Genomic DNA, 20,758 nt, shown 5'->3' with positions numbered 1-20,758 from the left:
CAATTCATCTCGTATCGTATAGACATATTTACTCATTTTTATTATATATTTAATCATATTTTCATACAATATAGAATGAAGAACGCTCGAAATTCACTGACAATTGAATTCGTGAAATACTTTCAATTAGAATCTCAAAGGAAATGTTGGGCTGTGAGTAACGGGGAAAAAGTTAACAATGCCACAGGGAAGCTCATCAAAAACTGAAAACTATGACTCTGAGTATGTTTTTTTGTAGTGAGAAAGTGCACGCGTCGAATAACACTGGAAACTAAATTCTTTTGAAACGTCAAAATAACTTGTTGAATAGGTCAAACAAAATATTTTTTAATTCAAAAAATATTCTGTCCACGGCGTAAATTCGCGTAAACGTTAATCTCATTGCAAATTCTGAGATCGAACGTGAGTATTCCAAATAAAAAAAAAATTCGAAGTTAATGCTCAAAGGAATTTCGAATCGATTTTCATACATCCATTTGCATCTCTAATTTCTCTAGCGAGGTTATTCAGAAGCATATTATCCGGGTAAAAAGTACTTTCGAAATCGAACAAGCAGTAACATGAACTACGGATGAAAAAAGATGTGTAAAAACGTGGCTTGTCCTGGCTTGTAGACGCGCTACCGAAATATGCATGGAGCAAGATCACATCGGGCCGGACTCATCTCGCCATATTATGTTCGAGCTGGAGCCAAGAGTGATAGGGGTGAACGAGGGTGCAAGTAATATAGTACGTAAGCATCATAGTGTAGTATGACGTATGTAAGTTACATACATTATGTACGACACGCGAACACCTTTGCTATACGATGATGATAGAAAGGGAACGAGTCCAATGGGAGGACATTCGAGTCTCGTGTCTAGTACAAATGGGGCGTTCCACCCTGAATCAGGTGGTTTGAAAAATTGGTATTTTTCATTTTCGCCATTTTTTAAATGTATTTTAGTATTTCCCAAAAGAGCTATTCTGTTAAATTTTGAATTTTTTATCACTCGTTCAAAGAACACCAAATTTTTAAAATAGTCGCTTTTTTTATTTTTGCTCCTCGTTTTCTTAATAATAGTCAAACTTAAAGCTTTTTTTCAAAATCTTTGTTTTTCAGTGGCCTTTATAAAAGAAAATATTTAAAAAAACAGTCAAAGCTGTTTTTAAAAGTGAGTGTATCTTCCGAGGTTTTTGAAAATTCGATATACCTTCAAGTGATCAAAGAATCTCGAAATTTAACAGAAACCCTCTCCTGAGGGTTTCTAAAATTCTAAAATATATTAAAAAATTAAAAAATAAACATTTTTCAAACCGTCCGACTCGGCGTGAACGCCCCACATCAATATATATTTATGTATACGTTGAGAGCCACTAACACAAGTGAACCACAAGGATCGGGAGATTGATAACACGAAGATCCCCTGCCACACAAAGGTCTTGTCATGGTTTTCTCTTCAGTCTACAGTAGCTTTAATATCATTTTTCATTTCTCCATATTATGCGAAATTCAAAGATTGCTTCTGCCCATTTGTTTTCTAAAATTAACACCATATACTGTAATTTTGATTTGAAATTTTTGTACGTTCTAATAGCAGGTTAGACGGGCAATGCACATAATTATATATTTATTCGAAGTTTACGATAACGATTTTGTACTCGAACACGAGTTAATTCTGAAGTGAGTATTCAGAACGGATTTAGTCGCGTTGAATGAGCCTTGAGTCAAAAGTTCTGCCATAAATCCACGCGCATATTCATTAAAATAAATGGAGCGTTTCAGGAAAATGAACAAACGTGATATTCCACGCTCCTCATCGATCCCTCGACACTCACTGCCTCCGGCCTCCCTTCAAGGGCTCCTATAAACATTCGCACGGTACTTAACCTCTTGCTAGCATGTACTTCAAGTTAATTGTTACAAGGAGCGTTTTTTTATACTGCAAATCCACTATTGTTCCGGAACAGAGAATATACGGAAGGAGAAGAACTCACGCCCAGAATCGAGAGGGTCCCAGTACAAGAGAAGAGAGAGAGAGAGAGATAAGAGTTGAACGTGCGTTGAAATAACGGATGTGGTAATGTTCGTACCTAACCACTCTCACTAATGCCACGCCACTATAAGTTGAATCAAGTGGTAATAAGCTGAAAGACCTAATTACGGGCTGTCATTGTACAGGTTAACTAAAACGATGCTCATCGTGAAATCACTTTATCCCTAATCTCAAATGAGCATTTTTATTTTGAGATAGGTTGATTGCAAGTCAGTCATGTATTCATCAAACAATTCTTCGACACTATTTTCCGGATAGTTTTTCCAAATAAAAGCAGTCGAAGTACTTTCTCCTTTAGACATTGAACGTCGAATTATTTTTCTGTTGAATACTTTTTCGTTTTAGGATTTTTCTACCAGATAAAGAGCCAATCTGTTTTCCCTCCTCGCGTCTTATTTTCGTTGATTAATTCAACAATTTTATAATTCCTCGTCTATTTTCCTTATGGATAATCGGAGACGCTCGTTTAAATTGTGAAGATCGAATGAGGAGAGTCTCATAATAGGATTTGAACCGTTTAACATTCATGCTTTTAACGTATTATATCCTCAAAGTATCCTCTCGCCAAGGGTCTTTTAATTACTTGCGATACTTAATCTTTTTCGAAATTGTGAGTAAGAACCAGGGTCGGAAAAGTTCAACAAAGGTGGCGAGAAATGACTCAATCTACGGTTGGTAAGACTGTCGTGATGGCCGGATTATAGTTAGGTACAGGTGTGAGATGGGAGAGAAAAAGGGAAGCGACGGAGGGAGGGAGTGTTTCCTGATGTCCGACGATCCGGGAAAATGGGTCGGCGAGTCCTTCTTTATGTCCTCGCTCCATGGAATCTCGGGTGCTCCTTAGAGGCTTACGACCAACAGAATTACCCACACCAGTAAGCCACCGTCGCAAGACATCTCGCACCAACTTTTCTACGACGTACCAAGTCCGTGAGTAAAGAGGGATCCAAGGCTCGAATATCGAGGAGAAGAAACGCCACGAAAAGTCTAGAATTGCGAATGCATTTATAGCACTGAAATATCGAGATCCATGGGCATCAAGTCAATCTCGTCTATTCCCTTTCTGTCCTCGCTTCCTTTTTCCTTTCTTTCTCTCTGTCTCTTCCTTATTCTATTTCTATTCATCTTTTGTGGATTATGACTCAGCCTGGTGTAATTACGTTCATGCGGGGACTTATATTCAGACGCCTCTATTATGTCCGCGGACCAGCGAACTTTCACTCTCACCTCTCGACTCACAACCCCCCTTTTTTCGTGCTTTTACTCCTATTTCTTTTCTTTTCTTCTTCCGAGACTAAAGTGAAGAGCAGCCAAATTAAATGTGCAGGTTTCGAGTAGAATTATTAAACCCTCCGCACTCGAATTATTGCTATTAAGAGCCCTCGATAGTCTTCCGCACCTTCCTGCACGATTCCAGTCATCAAATTCAAATTTCCACTTAAATGCGGTGCACTTTCTGTTCACAGTTGTCATGGATCAATGTCAACTGTATCACCATGTTGATGGCAATCGATGGATGGAAGTTCCAGACGGATTTACAGCCTGTAGAATTTTGGTGATCGAAAATTCAAATCAATATTGAAAACTCGTTGTTTTGACGGAGTATTGATCTTTTGGGCAGGAAAAATTAGTCGTGACAAAGTTCTCCGATGAATCTTGCTGACAAACGTCGAAATTACAGTTTTCTGCACATCTGCTCTCAAATAAATGGTATCAATTCGTAAAAATAGTTGGGCGAGTGCGAGGCTAAGTTTGTTGCAAAATGGGCTGAACCGAGTGATGAAAATTTCATGGAAATCAGCTCGTGGTGAGGTATCGGGCGATAAAATACACGAGCTCTGTCGAGGTTAGTTGAGGAGAGTTCAACATTAATACAATATACGACTGGTTTGAATTAAATTGAGCTACTTATTCAAGGCACCGCGTGCTCTGAAGAACCGAAACTTTGCTGGAGACTTGGCGTGTTTTCGCGTGCGGGCGAGGTGTTGTAAAATTCAATATGATTCGCGGCGGCTAAATATCGAGGTAGCGAAGCCTAACTTTTCTTGAATAAAAAATCTCGTAGCCTCATTCAATCAGGATTTTTTAAGTTTCTTAGCTAAATCACGAATAAATCGCTTCGCATTTAAAGTTTTTCATTACAATGAAGCTTTCTTTAACATAAATTCCTTCGAGTTGCTTATTAACTTGATGGATTCAAACGGTAATTCGATGATCTCGCATCTGCATACATATAAATCTCATCATCCTTTCCAAAAGCACTGGAAAAAGGTTTGTTTATGTGCTACTAAAGTTCGCCTCGAGCATTGCGGATTCAGCAGCTAGAGGTTCGCACAAGATTTGTGCATCTGTTGTTCACTTTATTTGTGTACAAGAGTAACGAGGATTTACCGTAAGAGCTCCATTAATTGCGAGTTGACGGGAAGAGCCGTTATGAAGGTGTTAATCAGAAAAGCTATTTAAATTTTAAACGTCTTTATTCTCTTTACTTACGAAGCGCACTTTTCTGAGAAAATCAAATGCCTCCCATCAAGAAAGTTCGTTACGTCTGGATCGTAACGCCGTACCATTATAGTCCATGGGGAAGTTTTTAATAGAGACATTCCCAGCCAAGATGTCATGGAATCATGATTTTGGTGCTTAATTAATGAACTTCCAGCTACAAAAATTAACGCGCGTTCGCGGATAAAACTGCGGATTTGCTTGAAATGCCGAAACCCACTGTTCCCAAAATTTTTAGGGCTATGAGGAACTCACAAAGTGTCACCCTGACCTCTGGTGGCCAAATATTCAACTGCTCAAAACGAGTCGCTGTCTGGGCTTTTCTATCAAGAGACTCGGTAGAGTCTCGGGACAAATACATTGACAACCCTGTCGTCTGCTGGCCTGAGGCTCTCGCCGAGACTATACTTTCTCTGAATAAAACGATTCGCGGTGGTGGGGGTAAAATTGGCATGTGATTTTGTTGAATTACGAAGCTCAGGAGCCATTTAGCAATTTGAAAATTCAAGTTTAAGCTAATTAATAAATTCTCTTTCGATTTCACTATGTATATCAAAAATGAACGCTCATTCCCAGACAATTTGCTAAACCACGCCCCCAGAATGTTTCCCAATATGTTCGCAGTCAATATTCTGACTAGGGAAGAGTGGGGTAATTCTGGACGCAGGGTAAATACGGACACCGCAATATCTTTATATTCCGAAACCCTCACTTTCAGGCACTTGAACTTATGCGATAGCCATATCAATGTTTAGTGTACTCACATTGTTCGAGGCGTGAAATGATTTATTTTCTTTGAGGTGAGACCGATCATAAAATTTCGTACTTTTGGGTCTAATTTTTGCCTGTATATTAAATTGATGAAACTACAAAATAAATGATTTCAATGTTATTAAAAGAATTAATTTAATATCCTCATTCCATATAAGAATCATTAACAAAGTTCAAACTTGGGCTTACCCTATTGTTTTTTAATTATTAATTAATTTGTGAAATTTCGCAGTTTGGGGGGATACCGGATTTTCTGCTCTCACCCCATATCGATTGATTTTTTTCAAATTTCAGTAACGTCGTAAATATACGCATGAAATAAAACACCAACATATGATATTGAGTGCATAAATGCAGCGGTGAATGATGTGAAAACAAAAAAGTCATTTTTGTTTTGAAAAATATGAAAATTTACCATTCGAAGACTGGATTTTGTGAATCGAGTGTGAAATGTGGGCTCACAAAGTTGCACAAGCGAAAGTACGAGTCGAAAGTATGTTTGCGGTATGTTAGCAATTTCTAATGCAATCTAGATTCAGCCCAATTTCCGTGCGGAATTACCCCGGAGCTTCGGGGTAAATCCTCATTTTACGGAGTGTTGTTTTTTGCTAAATATCTAGCCATTTTTTCATCTATTTGTTGAAATTTACATCGGAAATCGTAAACAAGATATCAAGGAGTAAAATAGATCGAAAATTTATTTTGTCATTTCATCGTGTCGGTTGGTCAGTTGGTAATTAATCAATTTCCCTTAGGCAGTCGGAATTACTTTAATTTCCTCTATCATTAGCCATAATTATTTTTGGAAATAACCTTCATGGCGTGTCACTGGCAGCAATGATTTGGTGATTGGTCAAAAAGAACGAGTCATCTCCAGCTATCGAAATCTTGGAGAAGGATTTGATTCAATTTGTTGTAATCGCCCCCGGGATTCGTTGAAGCGAGACTCCGTTTAGCGATAATGCAAAACTCTTGTGCAATATGAATCTCATGCCTCGGACTGCACAGATCAAAACGGTTAAATAAAATTTGAGGCATATCTTTCTTCGATCTGTTAACAACTGCTTCAAGTGACGTGGTTAAGTGGATAAGTGGTACTTTTAAGAATGTCAGTAAAACTGGAGCAAACCTTGAGCAGTGCACTGTGGATCGGTGCACGAATTCATTACGTTCAAGATAAAGGAAAAAAACAAAATACGCTCGAACATATTTCACAAACTCGCATAAACTACAGCTTCTTAAAACGCAATTTTCTCGTTTCGACGCGCACGATGATTGGCACGATTGTTCTTTCGTTTGATTTTATCCCTCAGCGTATTGTCCAGTATCCTTGTCGAGTGTCCTTGCCTTTCAACGATACGGACGCTCCGTCAAGGTAACGACGGGGATCGCGTCAAGACAGAGCGTAAGTTTTTTTTTCATGAAAAATACTCTTGAGCGAGATTTTATTGCGTAAATTTCGTCACGGACTTTTGCATATTCTATTTTGAATATTCCACTAATGCTCAGCAAGAAAACTTACCCTGGGTTTTAAAAATCGGAGTGATCCAAGTTCGAAAAAGCTCTTACTCACCTGAAAGCACAAAAAAAAACGAAAAATTAAAAGAAAATCACACGAGTTTCGAGCGTATTCAATTTGCATTGACATTGTGTTACTTTTAGTATTTCGTATTCCAATATCGAAGGAAGTTGCAGGAATTTCTGTGGAACTTCCCTCTAGAAACTTTGACAATAATCGTTTCGGACACGTTTAACATTGAAAATATTTGAGTAATGACAAATCAATATTGAATAGCGAAATTGATGTACGAGCAGAGTGTTCCTAAGAGCTACCGAATCTCAACATTTCCTGCTGCAGCCTTAGAGCTAGGAGCGAGATAAACCAGTCGACTTAATCGACATTACGAGCCAGTCCGTTCTGAGGTAAACTATTTCTATGGCAGCCTCCGTACAGGTCGTGAGGAGCCCCAGTCTTGCATGCACTAAACAGTTGGAGCGTGTAATGGGCGATGTAACTTCGTGACTTCTAAAGTAAAAGTACTTTCTCCATCGAGGTTATGCTAGCATTGCTAATATTATAGAGCGTCGAATGAGAACGAGCTTGAAAGGGAGTCCTAGAAACTTCTATATCGTATGCTTTTTTTTATATTCCGGAAATAATTGGCTTCTCAACCTTATGCTACTACGGTGATCCAGTGTCTGTGTTTTGCTAACTTGTTAAGCAGACGTTGATGAAGATTTTTAACGACTCGCAGTATTCCCAAGGAGACAAATGCTCACTCAGATCGAACGAAAATAGTTGAAATGCCGACGAGTTCGGACAACTCGAGCGTAATTTACACTGAAGATCGATAAAAACGGGAAGTTTAGATCACTCAACCGCAGCACCCGCAAAAGTAATTTACGCTTGGTTTAACCCAAACTCAGTGAGTTCCAGCTATTCGAGAATACCTTTTAAAGTTGACTCAAGGCTGATTTTACGCGAAGCAATCAAGCTGCGAGCATTTTATGCTAGAGTTAACAGAACCTGATCATTTTAACAGGACCAAACCTCGGTCAACTTATCAGCGATCCTATCGAATAGATGGACTCTGATTATTCATGGATTTGGAGTTTGCATTGGTCAATCGATAGTTTTGGGTCGAAGATTCGTTACTCGTCCGTCTTTTCCTTTCACTTTTTCATCACTTTTTTCAGTCGTTCGATCGATAAATCATTGCAAACAGAATATCGCGGATGGTGGAACTTGGGAATTCCAGTTTTCGTTTGACGATCCGAAAATCAAGTACAGCAAAATTATTTTTGTAGTATTTCAATTTGGGAAATTGTTACAAAAAATATTTATCGTTATAGTTCCTCAATGATCTTTCGATGCTCGAGATATTAAGAATGGATGAAGTTACTTATTTACACGATAAAGAATATCCAGTTTAAACTGTCGTAATTTTCACGTTACACGAGTTAGTGGAAAATGAAGGAAGCCTCGACGACGTTCAGCGATGATGTGAGCTTGATAAATATGGTGACAAATCACGCATATGATGAGCAACCTGACATGATATTATCGAGTGTAATATAATAATGTATCAGAAGAACTCGAGTAGAGGCAACGTATGGAAGGATGTGAGTGAAACCAGATTCGTAGCTTGGCAACGAGAGTTTGTATTACGAAGTCACGGGTCAGTGTCTTCCGTCAAGGTCTTTCGCTCGACATCCTGCATGCCGGTAGAACTGCCACGGTTGCATGAGAGAAAGAGAGATCAAGAAAGAGCTGGGAGAGCTCGTTGTCGCATGGTAGAGTCAGGGGCCTGCATCACGCATCCACGAGACCGTATAAACTGTGGCAATCTGGCGTAAATCTCTTTCGAATTTTCAACTTTTTTGGTAAATTCAGAAATAAAAAAATTGTAATATGTTTTTTCAGTCTGCAAAAGAACTAGGAAAATAATTCATATTGAGATTTTTCAGTGGATGACAGGAAAACTAATATAAGGTCGAGTGTTCACCCACTGAAATGTTCAAAGAAAGTTTAAGCCCGTTTGAGTTTATTGCTTTTTACGGAGACTCTTTCTTCGTACGCTTCTCAACGATTTTTCTATATCATAGAACCGTTGGCTCGGCTATTATTGGGAAAGTAGAATATTATGAAAACCGGGCTCGGTACGATTTTCGAATAATTTGTTTTTTATACTGTTATTTCAATTTAATCTTTTTCGATTCCTTTCGGTAAAAAAAAGTTTCAAAATACAAATGCCTCGAGTCGTTATTCTTGGAAAAAGATTTTCAGTGCACGGTTCGCAGCACAAAAATTTTCATTTCAATTATTCGCTCTAATTCGAGGCTGTGATTATTGCAAATTTTTTCACCACTGCCCAAAACTCAAGGGTCGAGTCAACTTTAAATATGACTCGAAAGCTACCGTCAAAAACAACAAATACTACTTTGGATTGTAACCCAATAAACAATTGAATGTTAAGATTCGGTGCGTCAAATTGTCCGCGTTACACCCTCCGTTTCCCAATGGTTTGAGCTTGGCATTTACGCATTTACGGTTATGTACACAACCAATGTGTAAGTCAGCCCATTGTTCCATGCCTACCGCATCGATGCTATTCCCCATTGCTCTCTCATGCGTCTTGTTTATTGCGAGGCAAGCTAGAGATGAACCGCAGAAGCGTGGCATGAGTGACGTAGCATATTCTACCACAACGGATAAGAGAGGAAACGGTGATGAGTTATAAGTCCATTATTCGCCGATTTTGGTAGATGCACAAGTTCGTTGGTATAAATTCGTGTACGAAAAACAAAAACTGAGAAGTCGGTGCTTAAAATGGATTCGCACGAATCCATTAAAACCTTCGTAATGATAGAAAACTTCTTGAACATACAGATCAACCTGGACAAAAAAACTGAATGCAGCCACCAAGTTTGTGGTACAACGAGTTAAATCTGAAGCAACAAATTCAATCGAGCGAGTACTCAACTCACTATCGAAACTAAGTACAAAAGGTGTTAGATTAGTAGTTCCCATGGGTGCCAGAATCAATCACGAAGTTATTCCTCCCGGTAATGGACCTCAGAGACAAGCTCCCTCAAGTAGTTTTGGATTGTCATGAACGGACGAGCTTACGCGTCGTAGTTACGAGGAGAGTCGAAGGATTCTCTTGCTCGACTATCGCTTCTCTAGCAGCCAACGAATCCTCCGCCCCCAAATCCTCTCATTCACTCTCTCTTTCTCTGCAACATCACATCGTGCGAGATCGATTGAGTGTCCAACCACGCATAACTTTAAGACCAATTCGTTTCAATGAATACTACGCAAATGTGGGCTCTGGACGATAGGGGACACGTTATTATGAAAATTGCTACAACAGTGTGCCCTTCCTGTTCAATATAAATTCCATTACGAAAATTACGCAGTTGACTCCATACAAATACAGTGCGAGAATGGGAAAAAGAGTAAAACAGATGGGAGAGTGGCTCAACATGAAATTATACGTATACCGAAGTGAAGAAGGGAAAAATGGCCAAGGCTCGTGACGCTGAAGTTTGCAACGTTGGGGACCAACGAAATGATGTAAAAAAAACTCTCCAATAATTTCAGTAATTCTCCAATTTTGTTCCCTGCTGAATTTGCAATCCGTAGTTTTTCAACCTGTACCGATACTTCGTAAAATAAAAAATGGGTGAATTGCAAATGTTTTTTTCGTTCGTTTCGTGGGACTCCAACGTTGCGAATTTCACCGTCGTCCAAGGTTGAAGTCTCGCTCGAAGTTCCCTGGCTGATATCTTCTCGCGGCATTTGTACCCTCCGCTTTCGCAGAAGAGGACATATCTGGCTGAAGTTAATGTTGAAAATTCCGCTAAATACGCCATTTCGGTTATTAGCGGAAAACTCGCCATTCATACGAGCACAAACTCACTGAGACGCGCGCAAACATACACGGGTCGTACATAGACGCTCTAGCAATGGCTGTTTGCGTCCGTGCTGCACCTGCGTAGTGCGGGCGAATCTCCCTCATATTGCTCTTGTGACGGTTGGACGTATTTGGGTTAAGGGTAGAGGGAGAAGTCGGTATAGATAGAGAAAGACGGAGAAAGAGCCCACGAACCTTTATCGATCGGTGTGTACGAGAGTCTCCGTTGACTCGAGATATTCGAAAGATATGGTCTGAAAGACCGACCGAGGAGAGGAAAGTTGATAAAGAGGGTCAGACAGCGAGAAAAATCGACAGCATTTGAGACACAAAACATACGTTGTCATCCTCGCAGTATCTCTCTCAGTGAAAGCATTGACTGCGGGATCTGGAAAATCTTGCCAAATAAATGTTTTACTTCTGCAGCAACTGCAGTAAAAGTACTGAAGAAAATAAGTGGATTGGGGGGTACAACGAATCGAGGAATGATGCTGAACTGAGATGTGAAACGCTCGAATTACTCCGAGGAATATAAAGGAGAGTTGAATATTTTTTCTCAATCTTCGAGTCTCAGTGTATGAGATGAGTCCTCGAGTGACTTATTCAGTCACCGAGATACCAGAATCACTGTATAAATCCTTGACTAATCTGGTCATCAGAACTTTGTACCCGTAACTTCTGCGGGCTCTTCCACTAACTGATCTCTTCTTTTCCTCGATCAATCCACTTTATAAAACGCTTCAACTCGTCTAGTTAAGCATCGGCATAGCGGCACTTATCTGTACAGTTTGAGAAAGACGCGGTAAATTGGGTCGAAGAGTCATGGATCAGCAGTCGGTCCGAGCTAATTCAAACGCGCATGATTGGACGCGGTCGTGTCCGAAATATTTATTGGTTTTTTAAGAACCAGCCAGCAAGAACTCGAGAAGCCATACCGATCGGAAAAAAGTTCGCTTCGGTAGGGGGTTCGTTGAATCGGAATGTATGAAAGGTGTAATGGAAATGGCGAAAGGGAAAAACATTTTTTTCGGGAGCCTCGAATAAAAAGCGTGGAAAAGCAGACAGAGGAAACGTGACCCGAGCAACTGGGAGTCATCAGCCGACACACCAAGGGGAATTGCGGATGTATTGACATTTCGTTCGAAAGTTATTAGCCAAACCCTCCATCCACTTTGCTCCACTGTTTCTCTGTTGGTTCTACGTTGATCTCTATATACCGACGAGGGGAAATCTCGTGGAGGTATACGAGGAGCGGAAACCCACTGGCTATATACAAATACATACAAAGACACGTAGAACTCAAACGGGCGATAACGAAGAGGATGAAAGTTTCGCAGGAGAATATACAGAAGAGAAGAAGAGTCGTATAACAGTACGAAACTCGACGATTCGTACAACACTCCGATCTCTGATCGAATGCTAAATGGCCATGGAAATAAGTTCCCCGTTTTATGTAGGTGTAGGGGGAGGCGAGGGTCGCGCGCTATTCAATACGAGCATCTGGATTGGAAAGATAGAGCGGCCAATTTTGGTACGAGATGGAGCATTGAATTGATGGAGAATGCAACGATTACTTGCGAGACTTTCCAGCTTTTAATTAGGAGCATCAATCGTTTTCTTTACTATGCCGATTCATAGTGTGGTCTTTCGCAGAATTGCCGATATAAACGAAACTGCCAATTTCGAAAACAGGGGGATAGCACGTTGAAGATTTGGCACTGTTACTGCAGAAGTATGTGATTTTCAGAGGTACTACGGAGAAAAGTGCGCATGTAAAATATGACTCGTTATTTTATGTTGTAAGCCATTTTTCACGAGGGAGTTACGTTACCAAGGAAGTGCAGCATGAATATTTTATACGACATGATATAATAAATGGACTGCAGGATACGATTGCCTTGCCGCGAATATAACGCACTCTACCTCGACGCGGATGTTTTGAAAATACTCAACTAGGCTTGCTCTATTGAGAGGGCGATCGCTACTACCTTGCCTACTTTCGTCTTACCTTCACTACCGTAACTAAAAAACTTTATTTCCTACTCGCATACCGATACTCACGCATACATAAGCTCGGAGCGGATTCTTATGAAGTCGAACGATCGAGGACTCGAACGAAGGAAGAGCATGAGTGCACTTACCCTCGTTATTCTTCCGAGCATATCATCCAGGTCTCTTTTCCCGATACCTTATGATCTACTTTGCACTCACGTTCGTTGTGTAACGATACATTCTTTGCTTCTCATGCGAAATCTACGAGTTTGGACATTTCACATTTTTATAGCAAACAAATTACATTAGTTATCGTCGAGCGATGAAAAAAATGATTATTAGAAAGTTTGAAGTAATATTTTGTTACTAGCAACGCTCGAATGGTAAGTTGGTGGGTTATTTTTTAATGAATTCAATGGTTAAGGACTCTCGACGAAGCGTTTACGTTGCCTCTGTACCATTAAGCGTGGTGCTGGAGTTGGGGTCCAGCGAAATTAACGAAAAAAGCGTTTTGTAATTCTTCGAATTTCAATTTCATAAATCATATGTGAAGGTTGATGAGCTACGAGTTGCAAATTAGTAAGGAAACATAATTGGAGAATTAAAAGTTGGTTTTTCCGTTCATTTCGTTGGGCACGAACGTTGCAAACTTAGGTGGTCATCGTTAAGCATATGGCCTAATAAAATCTGCAATATTTTTGAGGAAATGTTTCGTCTAATATTTTAGAAACAGTGGAAGCAGTGGGTTTTCTTAGCGAATAAAAAATGAATTTTTCTAAATGTCAATCGGTCAGGTAAAACGTATCACAACAGATACTCGCTTGTGCTAGAATCGCCAGCGTTTGTAAATGTAGCGTGTTCGCTACGTGCACACGCACAGTAATTGAGCGAAAAGGAAAGGCTTCGTGTATTTAGCTACCACCAATAACCCCATCGATCATCGTCAAGTTAAGTGAGAATATTCGCGTACATAAAAGAAAAACGCGACTGATGGAGTGACGTACTGTCATGTCTGGAGGCATATGCCAAGGGAAATGCCGATCACGGCGTTTTTAAGCACTTTCACGCTGCCCCCCCCCCCCCCCCCCCCCCACATGTCAGTATGTCAAGATTCGGACAATTCGAGAATAGACGATTTTAGATTATGCATTTATCGAGGATTGCACAAATGCTGACACGACCTTTTGTGCTAGAAGAGCCAACTAATCAAACATTTTCGATGAGTCTAAATGGATTCGCAACGAAATTGCTACCAAATTTAGTACGAAATTCTGTGGGAATCGATCTACGTTGAAATCCCTTCAACTTGATTGCAAAATCGGCACGATTTTTTCTTCAATTTTATCCTAATTATTCCCGGAATTATTCCCAGAATAATTCTGGAAAAAAGCACGATTGATGTCACGCTACCGTTTTGCAAGGACTACAGAAAAAGATATTTGGCTGTTATAATCGAATGACAGATATCCAATAACAAAATGATCTGCGTTCTCAGCCACTGCACGATCACAAAGTCGCCAGGATAACCCCAATCACTTATCAGTATTGTTTTCTCGATATAAATCGTGGTGTGACGGTTTGACTTCAACCACCTCGTAAATTATCTCTCATGCCGAAAATGGCGAACCGCTGTGTCAGAATCGTTGGACTGGCAATATATCCGAAAGCTATTCATATCGAAGACAGAGTATTCCTGAATTTAAAACGATTTCTCAAAATATAACGACATTAAAATACGTTTGAAAAACTGTGATCACAGAAGAAATGGAATGCACTCTGATCTGTAAAGACATTTTTTCATTCGTATTTGAAGTGATACTGTTACTGACAGCAATTCAAAACGCATATAAAGTTTCAAGAATAAATCATATCAACATGCTATTAAATTAGTTCGACCGTTCTATGAGTAGTCAAGTTTGCAACTACTTTATGTTGATTGATTTTGAGTCTAAATTATTAATAAAATTAATAAATACTTACATTTAGAATATTTTTATCATAAGAGTGTAATAAAATGCTTTTAAAATATCTTAAAAAATAAAATTTATACTTCAACTTGACTAGTTAATGTTTGAGTCGGTACCGGTGACCCTTGAAATACACATAACCTAGGGAACATTTTTATTGCGCGAAAATTGCCACCAAGAAAAAGGAATGGTCAATTCATTAGAAAAAAAGCGAAGCTACTAGAGGAATGAAAGTACGCAAGTCCGTCTCAAAAATAAATTTGATGAAATTCCCACGATTCCCGAATTTGCTCGAAGTTCAATCAGCTGTTACCAACAGTCCAACGTAATCACTGACATCCGCTTTCGAAAAGTCAAAAACTAGAGTTTTTTTTATGATTTCTTTCTTAAAATCCCCGTAAGGTAATGTTTTTTTTTTTTTAAAGAAACGGAATCTGTGATAAATTTTCTTCACGATATAAACTTTTTTGGTGTCGTGTTAAAAACTCAAAATTGTAAATAAAATAATTCAAAATGTCGCCCGTAAGGGACTCCGGAACTGTGCTTATCGTTATCAAGGGACCTTAACCGGTTGACTGGTATTGGATAATATATGTACAAAAAAAAGTCGGGCCCATTTTGGTTTTGTATCATCTGTGTACATATTGAAATAACTTTATCAATTTTCAACCGATTTGGACAAAAATTGGTATACAATGGTTTTTTGGGTCGCTCAGTCGATTTTTGAACTTAATTTTCACCTCAGTACCCTTGGAAATGGGGAAAATCGAAGTTTGAGGGTGAAATTTTTCGTTTTTTCAATGAATTTTCACGCTATATGACATGAAAATTTTTAGTTTTTTATCACACTGGACTCTTTCATCGAAATCAAACAAAATTCGCTACCCCTAAAAATGTGAAAAATAAGGGTTCAGGGTGAAATTTGTTAATTTTATCACTGGGAAAATTTCATGCTTTATCACATGAAAATGGAATCAGCAACCTCGAAAACCCTCGAAAATAAAATATCGTGATTTTCGGTAACATATTGGCTCGTACCAGTTTTGGCACAAAAACTGGAAAAAAGCTCACCAGTCAACCGGTTAAACTATCATTTACCCCAAAAAAAGTGGACCTTCGCCGTAATTTATCGAACGGCAGAACTACTTTAAGTAGAATTGTATTTTCATGCTCCTTCGCACACGGTGATTGTAAAAGAGATGCAAACACCAAATTATAAGATGAATTTTTTTATCTTCTCCACAATATTAAGTCCGTTTATTCACCCGCGCGAGAGGACGCTCTTAACAATCATGCAACCGACAATAAATTTATCTCCGTGTAACTCCGAAGCTCGTCTACGTTGTTGGAAATTCAAGAGTTATAAGGGAATCGAACTCGGCTTGAGAATGGCAAATTCTTTTGACGGACAATGAAGCGAAGATAATGGGACTCAAACAATCGAATAATAAGCTCCAGCGCAATTCGAACCATTTTCCGAAACTATGGCCATTAGCTATATGTCAAAAACATTCTGTATATATTCATTATTAACGAGCGGACGATGCTCCAAAGCCGGGGAAAGTGAAGGATGGCTTTAGGGCCTCGGTTCTCGCGAACTGTACCCTTTGTTCATTTCTAAACCCTTTCATAGCTTCTGTTCGTCGTACTGTACATGCATTGTGAACTATTTATGTGAGACAGAAAATGAAACTTTGGGGCGAACAATTTCAGTCTAGCTGAATGTTCGTAAAGCCGAAATACAATCCTCTGGATACGCACGTATTTTATTTCAATCATTACGATGATTTCAAACTTAAATTTTGATTCAAAGTCATTTCTCTAATTACGGAAGATGGTGTCGAGGTAATTTGCTTGAAAAGTGGGAACTGAATCTTTTTTTCATAACTTTTTGTGGCCTGGCCGTCGTTGATAAACCAAAGTTAAAAAAAAATATATTTCCACTGCTTAAGAGCATGGATCAGCCGGTACATCGCAACCATGAGTGCGAGATAGCTGCGATTCTTGAAAGTAAAATTTTTCCACACCGTTCGTCCGGTCGAAATAATAAAAATATCAGTCCATTTTTGCCATCGCCCTGCGTGGGCTAACAGAGCCCTTTTTTAATCTGTCAAACCGTGTCAAAGAATTTTGATTTCGAGAATTCCAAGTGAGGTTAGGTGGCTGATCCACAGTCTCAAGTGTCCGTTGAATTATTCTGGAATCTCTACATCTGTAGTAAGAAAAAATGTAATATCCTCATAAAAGAATGGGTGCGCAAGAAATTTAAGATCGAAGAAATGGTGAGTAAATTTTCACGTGCATACACTTTCTTAAGTACCTCGCGTAATTTCACAGTTGTGAAGTTGCGAAGTGACAGTAAACGAGACTTTCGGAATGTAGGGGAATTTCAAAGTCAGTACTTGAACACGATAAACGTACGAGCGCGTCGTTTAAATATACACCTTGACAAAAGTTCATTTCCGACGTATATCATTCGCGATAAAACCGAAATGGTGTTTTATATCTTTAGGCGAGGAGTGGAGGCTTTATAGTGGCTTTTAGGACATAAAATCGTTTGGGAACGTGCCAATAAGTGTAACACAGTGGCGTATAATGTGAAGTAAGGATTTTCCGGATATTGTTTATGTCACTCCAACGAAAAGACACAGTATTTGAAACTTCGAGGGGGCTCACTTAGGCTCTGAAGCGCTCAAGTGCCAAGGATAAAAGTTGCGTTGACTCTTTAAATAACATGCTGTATGACAATTTCCGGTAGGTGGGGGAGAAGAGGAGAAGACGAGCGGAAGATACTCGGTACCATACGTGCATAGTTAATCGTCCGAGTGACTCATTCTCACTCGACAAAGGGTCGACGAACTCGTCGCCCTTTTTACGCTTATTTCTACCCGGGCCCACTTTTCCCTCGCTTCCCCACACTTCACTCGTTCCGCTCCGGTCACTGGTATCGAAAGTACTTCAAGGTACTACAACTGTTCACTAAACGAGCCCCACGAATATATTTACGGTTTCAGATGCCAAAATGGATGTGCTGGTTTTTAGAAATTCATGTAACTCAAATATTTAAGAGATTTTATTTTTGGCTCCATGTTAAATTCTCGATGAAAAATTTATCGGATTCATACGCCCCGAATTCATCTTTTTTTCGGATCTTTTTATTGGAATCCTCTGACTGGGACCGAAAAATCGTAATAAATCGATTCGTCACCTTGATTGAAAAAAAAATCTGTATTTTTCGTGAACATGTAATTGATTAAAAAAATACATTGAAAAAAGAGCAAAAGAAACCTTCGAATCGACAATTCGAAGGTGATGAATTTGTCAGCTGCTGACGTTTGTCCCGTTAGAAGTGAATGAGGACCTAATAATCCGTACAAATAATTGATGAAAAACTATTCTGGCGCAGACTGGAGCTTGAATGAGAAAGTTTGTCCAACTTCGCAGGACAATGAGCCAAAGATTTGGGCATTGGTGTAGTTTGCTCGTAATAAGATCGAAGTTGACAAATGTAAGGAGTATCCGGGTCGAAGCAGACTGTGTCAGAATTGCATAATCTGGAGAAAAGTTTCTTTTCACAAAACTCAAAAATAAGAATAAAAATTCTCAAAAACTATTGAGAAAACTCAGATTATATTTTAATATGCTTTTGAAAAAGAAAGTGAAAAGTCATTAGCAGAAAATATGAAGACCTCCAAACAACGTGATGGAAAATTTGCCATTTTTCGTGAAGGTATTAGTAATACTTGCAAGGCGCCAAGGGAACCAATGAATGCGCACAAATTATTGTGGGACGATTATTTTCTTAATATTAATTACAAAAATTGCGTTTTAACAGCTGATGTTAGAATTTTACAAATTTAGCAGCCCTTTTCATCTTGCTCGCCATGACAGGTATGACGGGCTTGCGTCGACAACAGTTCTTTCACGGTTTGGTTGATAAGCACGCATTTTTTTTCCTCGCGCACAATTACACGAGGGACGCTCACTCTAATTATTTGCGATGGACGAGCACTACGGTGACTCGCGCCATGCCAATTAGAGGTGAGCGTGAACACATTCGCACTATCAAAAATTGTGGCTAGACATGGAGAAGAGGGGTCACGAAAATATTTTGCTCATAAGAAAAGAAGACAACGATGATCGAAAAGTTGGCTAATTTCGTCCCTTTTAACTCATACGACGAAGAGTCTACTTAGACCCATAAATTCTAGTTGAGAGGATGCGAGAAATGAGCATGGCAAGTCTATTTTGGAACATAAAACTATTTTTAGAAATACAATTTTTTTATTTTCACGCTACTGTGAAATGTAAGAAGGGAGAACTTAATATTTTTCATATTCGATCAAATTTTTCTCTTTAATTTCCTTTGACATTAGTCTCTGTGAGAATTCAAAGACTCTTGAGAATTTATGAATTGACGGAGAATGCAGTACAGCTACGCTGAACAACTCTGGTGGGAATGAATTCTCTTTGACGGAACAAGTGAATACATTAATGTGAAGTAAAATTGGTCTAATTAGGGACGTTTCAAAACGGAACTGTAGATTTCTGATGTATTACTATGATATAAATATATCACGATGTCGCAGATATTCATATTGTCGATGAAAGCTTTTTTATATACCAGATGTAGTGCTGCCATCAAAGATTTGTTAAGAAAAGGGGCGTCATCTCTGGAAACGAAATGCCCAACGAATTATAATCTTTACTCCGTATTAGCTCTATGAATTATTCCGCGGAAAGTTCTTTTCCAAATGATCATTTCGCTCATATCGAATGATGTTGTACCACATTAAAATGTATCGATGCAGACATTGAATCACTAATAAAAATATTTATCGTCATTGGTAAAAAGTGGGTCAACAATAAAGCAGAAATGAATATTCCAGTGGGACATTCCATGAGATCGTACCTTCGACCTTTTTCTATAGCCGTGAAATCGTTCTCCTTCATTTTTAAAATGCGTGTCAAGTCTTAAGGAGACCAAGGAGTTGAAGCAGTAGTTCCAAGAGCCAATCCCATTTGCAGCAATGAGAGTTGGAACGAGTGTAAAATATTTTCATCGATTTATTCCCGTGAACGATTCTTACCGCCCTTATCCACTTGTAAGCGGTGGAACATTCGTGTCAAGGTGTGTACAATCAAACCCATCTCGCCCATCCCTTTTTTCCCTTGGCATCATTGGAAAGCCGGTCTTGATCGAAGATCAGTGAGATTTATGAGACCGGCGGGTAGAGCTAGTCGCTAGTTGGGAGGATAAAATTACCCTCCGGGGAGGTATTCCGAGGTTTTCCGAAATTTAAACCTGGGCGAATGCCGAACGTGCTTACTCGAGCTTTTAAATCCCTGAAGAGTCCAAACTTTTGCCATCCACGGGAGGGAACGAGACCAGAGGTACGGTTCGGTGGGCAACCCAACAGTGGAATTCACTAGGCGAGAGCCTGTCTGAAAGAGATGAAGGTATTCCGGGTAAGTAGGATTTGGCGTTTTTCCTTGACGAGTCCAAACACTGCGTGGTGTTCAGTCTGGAAGATTTTCGTGGTGGTAGCACACCAGAGACTTAAGTTTGAAACTTAAGAGGACGCGAGGGCGGCAGTATGAGAGGCTTCATCCCATCTTTCACCGTGAAAATCCATCACGAAAGTTGGGAATACATAGGAAAATAGCAGTTCGGGGAAGTACGAAAGGTATGTAGCTAAATAAGAATTCTCGACGAGGACAGAGTGGAAGGTGTACAGGGAGGCAAAGTGGAAAAAGACCGAGACAGCCGATCCGTGCTCGAAGCACCAGATGGCGGGTGACGTTCCACAAGTGTTTGGAAAAAAGTTTTCGCCCGAGCTCTCGATAATACTGTTGCCGTGTGGCTCACAGGACGACATGCTAGTTTTCAAATTTTGCAACCAGCTTCCTCGTGTAACATAAAACAAAAGTGAAGTTGCGGAAACCTGTTCGAAACAGGCAGGAACATCAGCGATCGAATTATTCGGCAGAGTAACGGCGAAGTGGTTGGAAAGTAAACTTTTCAAAAGTTAGAAACCGACTCTCCAGATTATTATATTGCGTGTAAAATACC

At 39.5% G+C, this 20,758-nt stretch overlaps 1 protein-coding gene and 1 long non-coding RNA gene across 6 annotated transcripts in view; one reads left to right on the top strand and one right to left on the bottom strand.

The window, feature by feature from the left end:
* The window catches only part of Tsp26A (Tetraspanin 26A), a 91,525-nt gene that overhangs the window by 57,735 nt on the left and 13,032 nt on the right, over nt 1-20,758 (bottom strand). The window lies entirely within an intron of this gene.
* LOC122419558 (uncharacterized) lies at nt 86-4,546 on the top strand. The gene is made up of 4 exons (XR_006262925.1): nt 86-402; nt 498-729; nt 3,503-3,882; nt 3,954-4,546. It is a non-coding gene; the product is annotated as an uncharacterized lncRNA (long non-coding RNA).

The sequence above is a fragment of the Venturia canescens genome, chromosome 1 (assembly GCF_019457755.1).
Source record: "Venturia canescens isolate UGA chromosome 1, ASM1945775v1, whole genome shotgun sequence".
Classification (NCBI taxonomy): domain Eukaryota; kingdom Metazoa; phylum Arthropoda; class Insecta; order Hymenoptera; family Ichneumonidae; genus Venturia; species Venturia canescens.
This window is presented reverse-complemented; position numbering and strand designations above follow the sequence as displayed.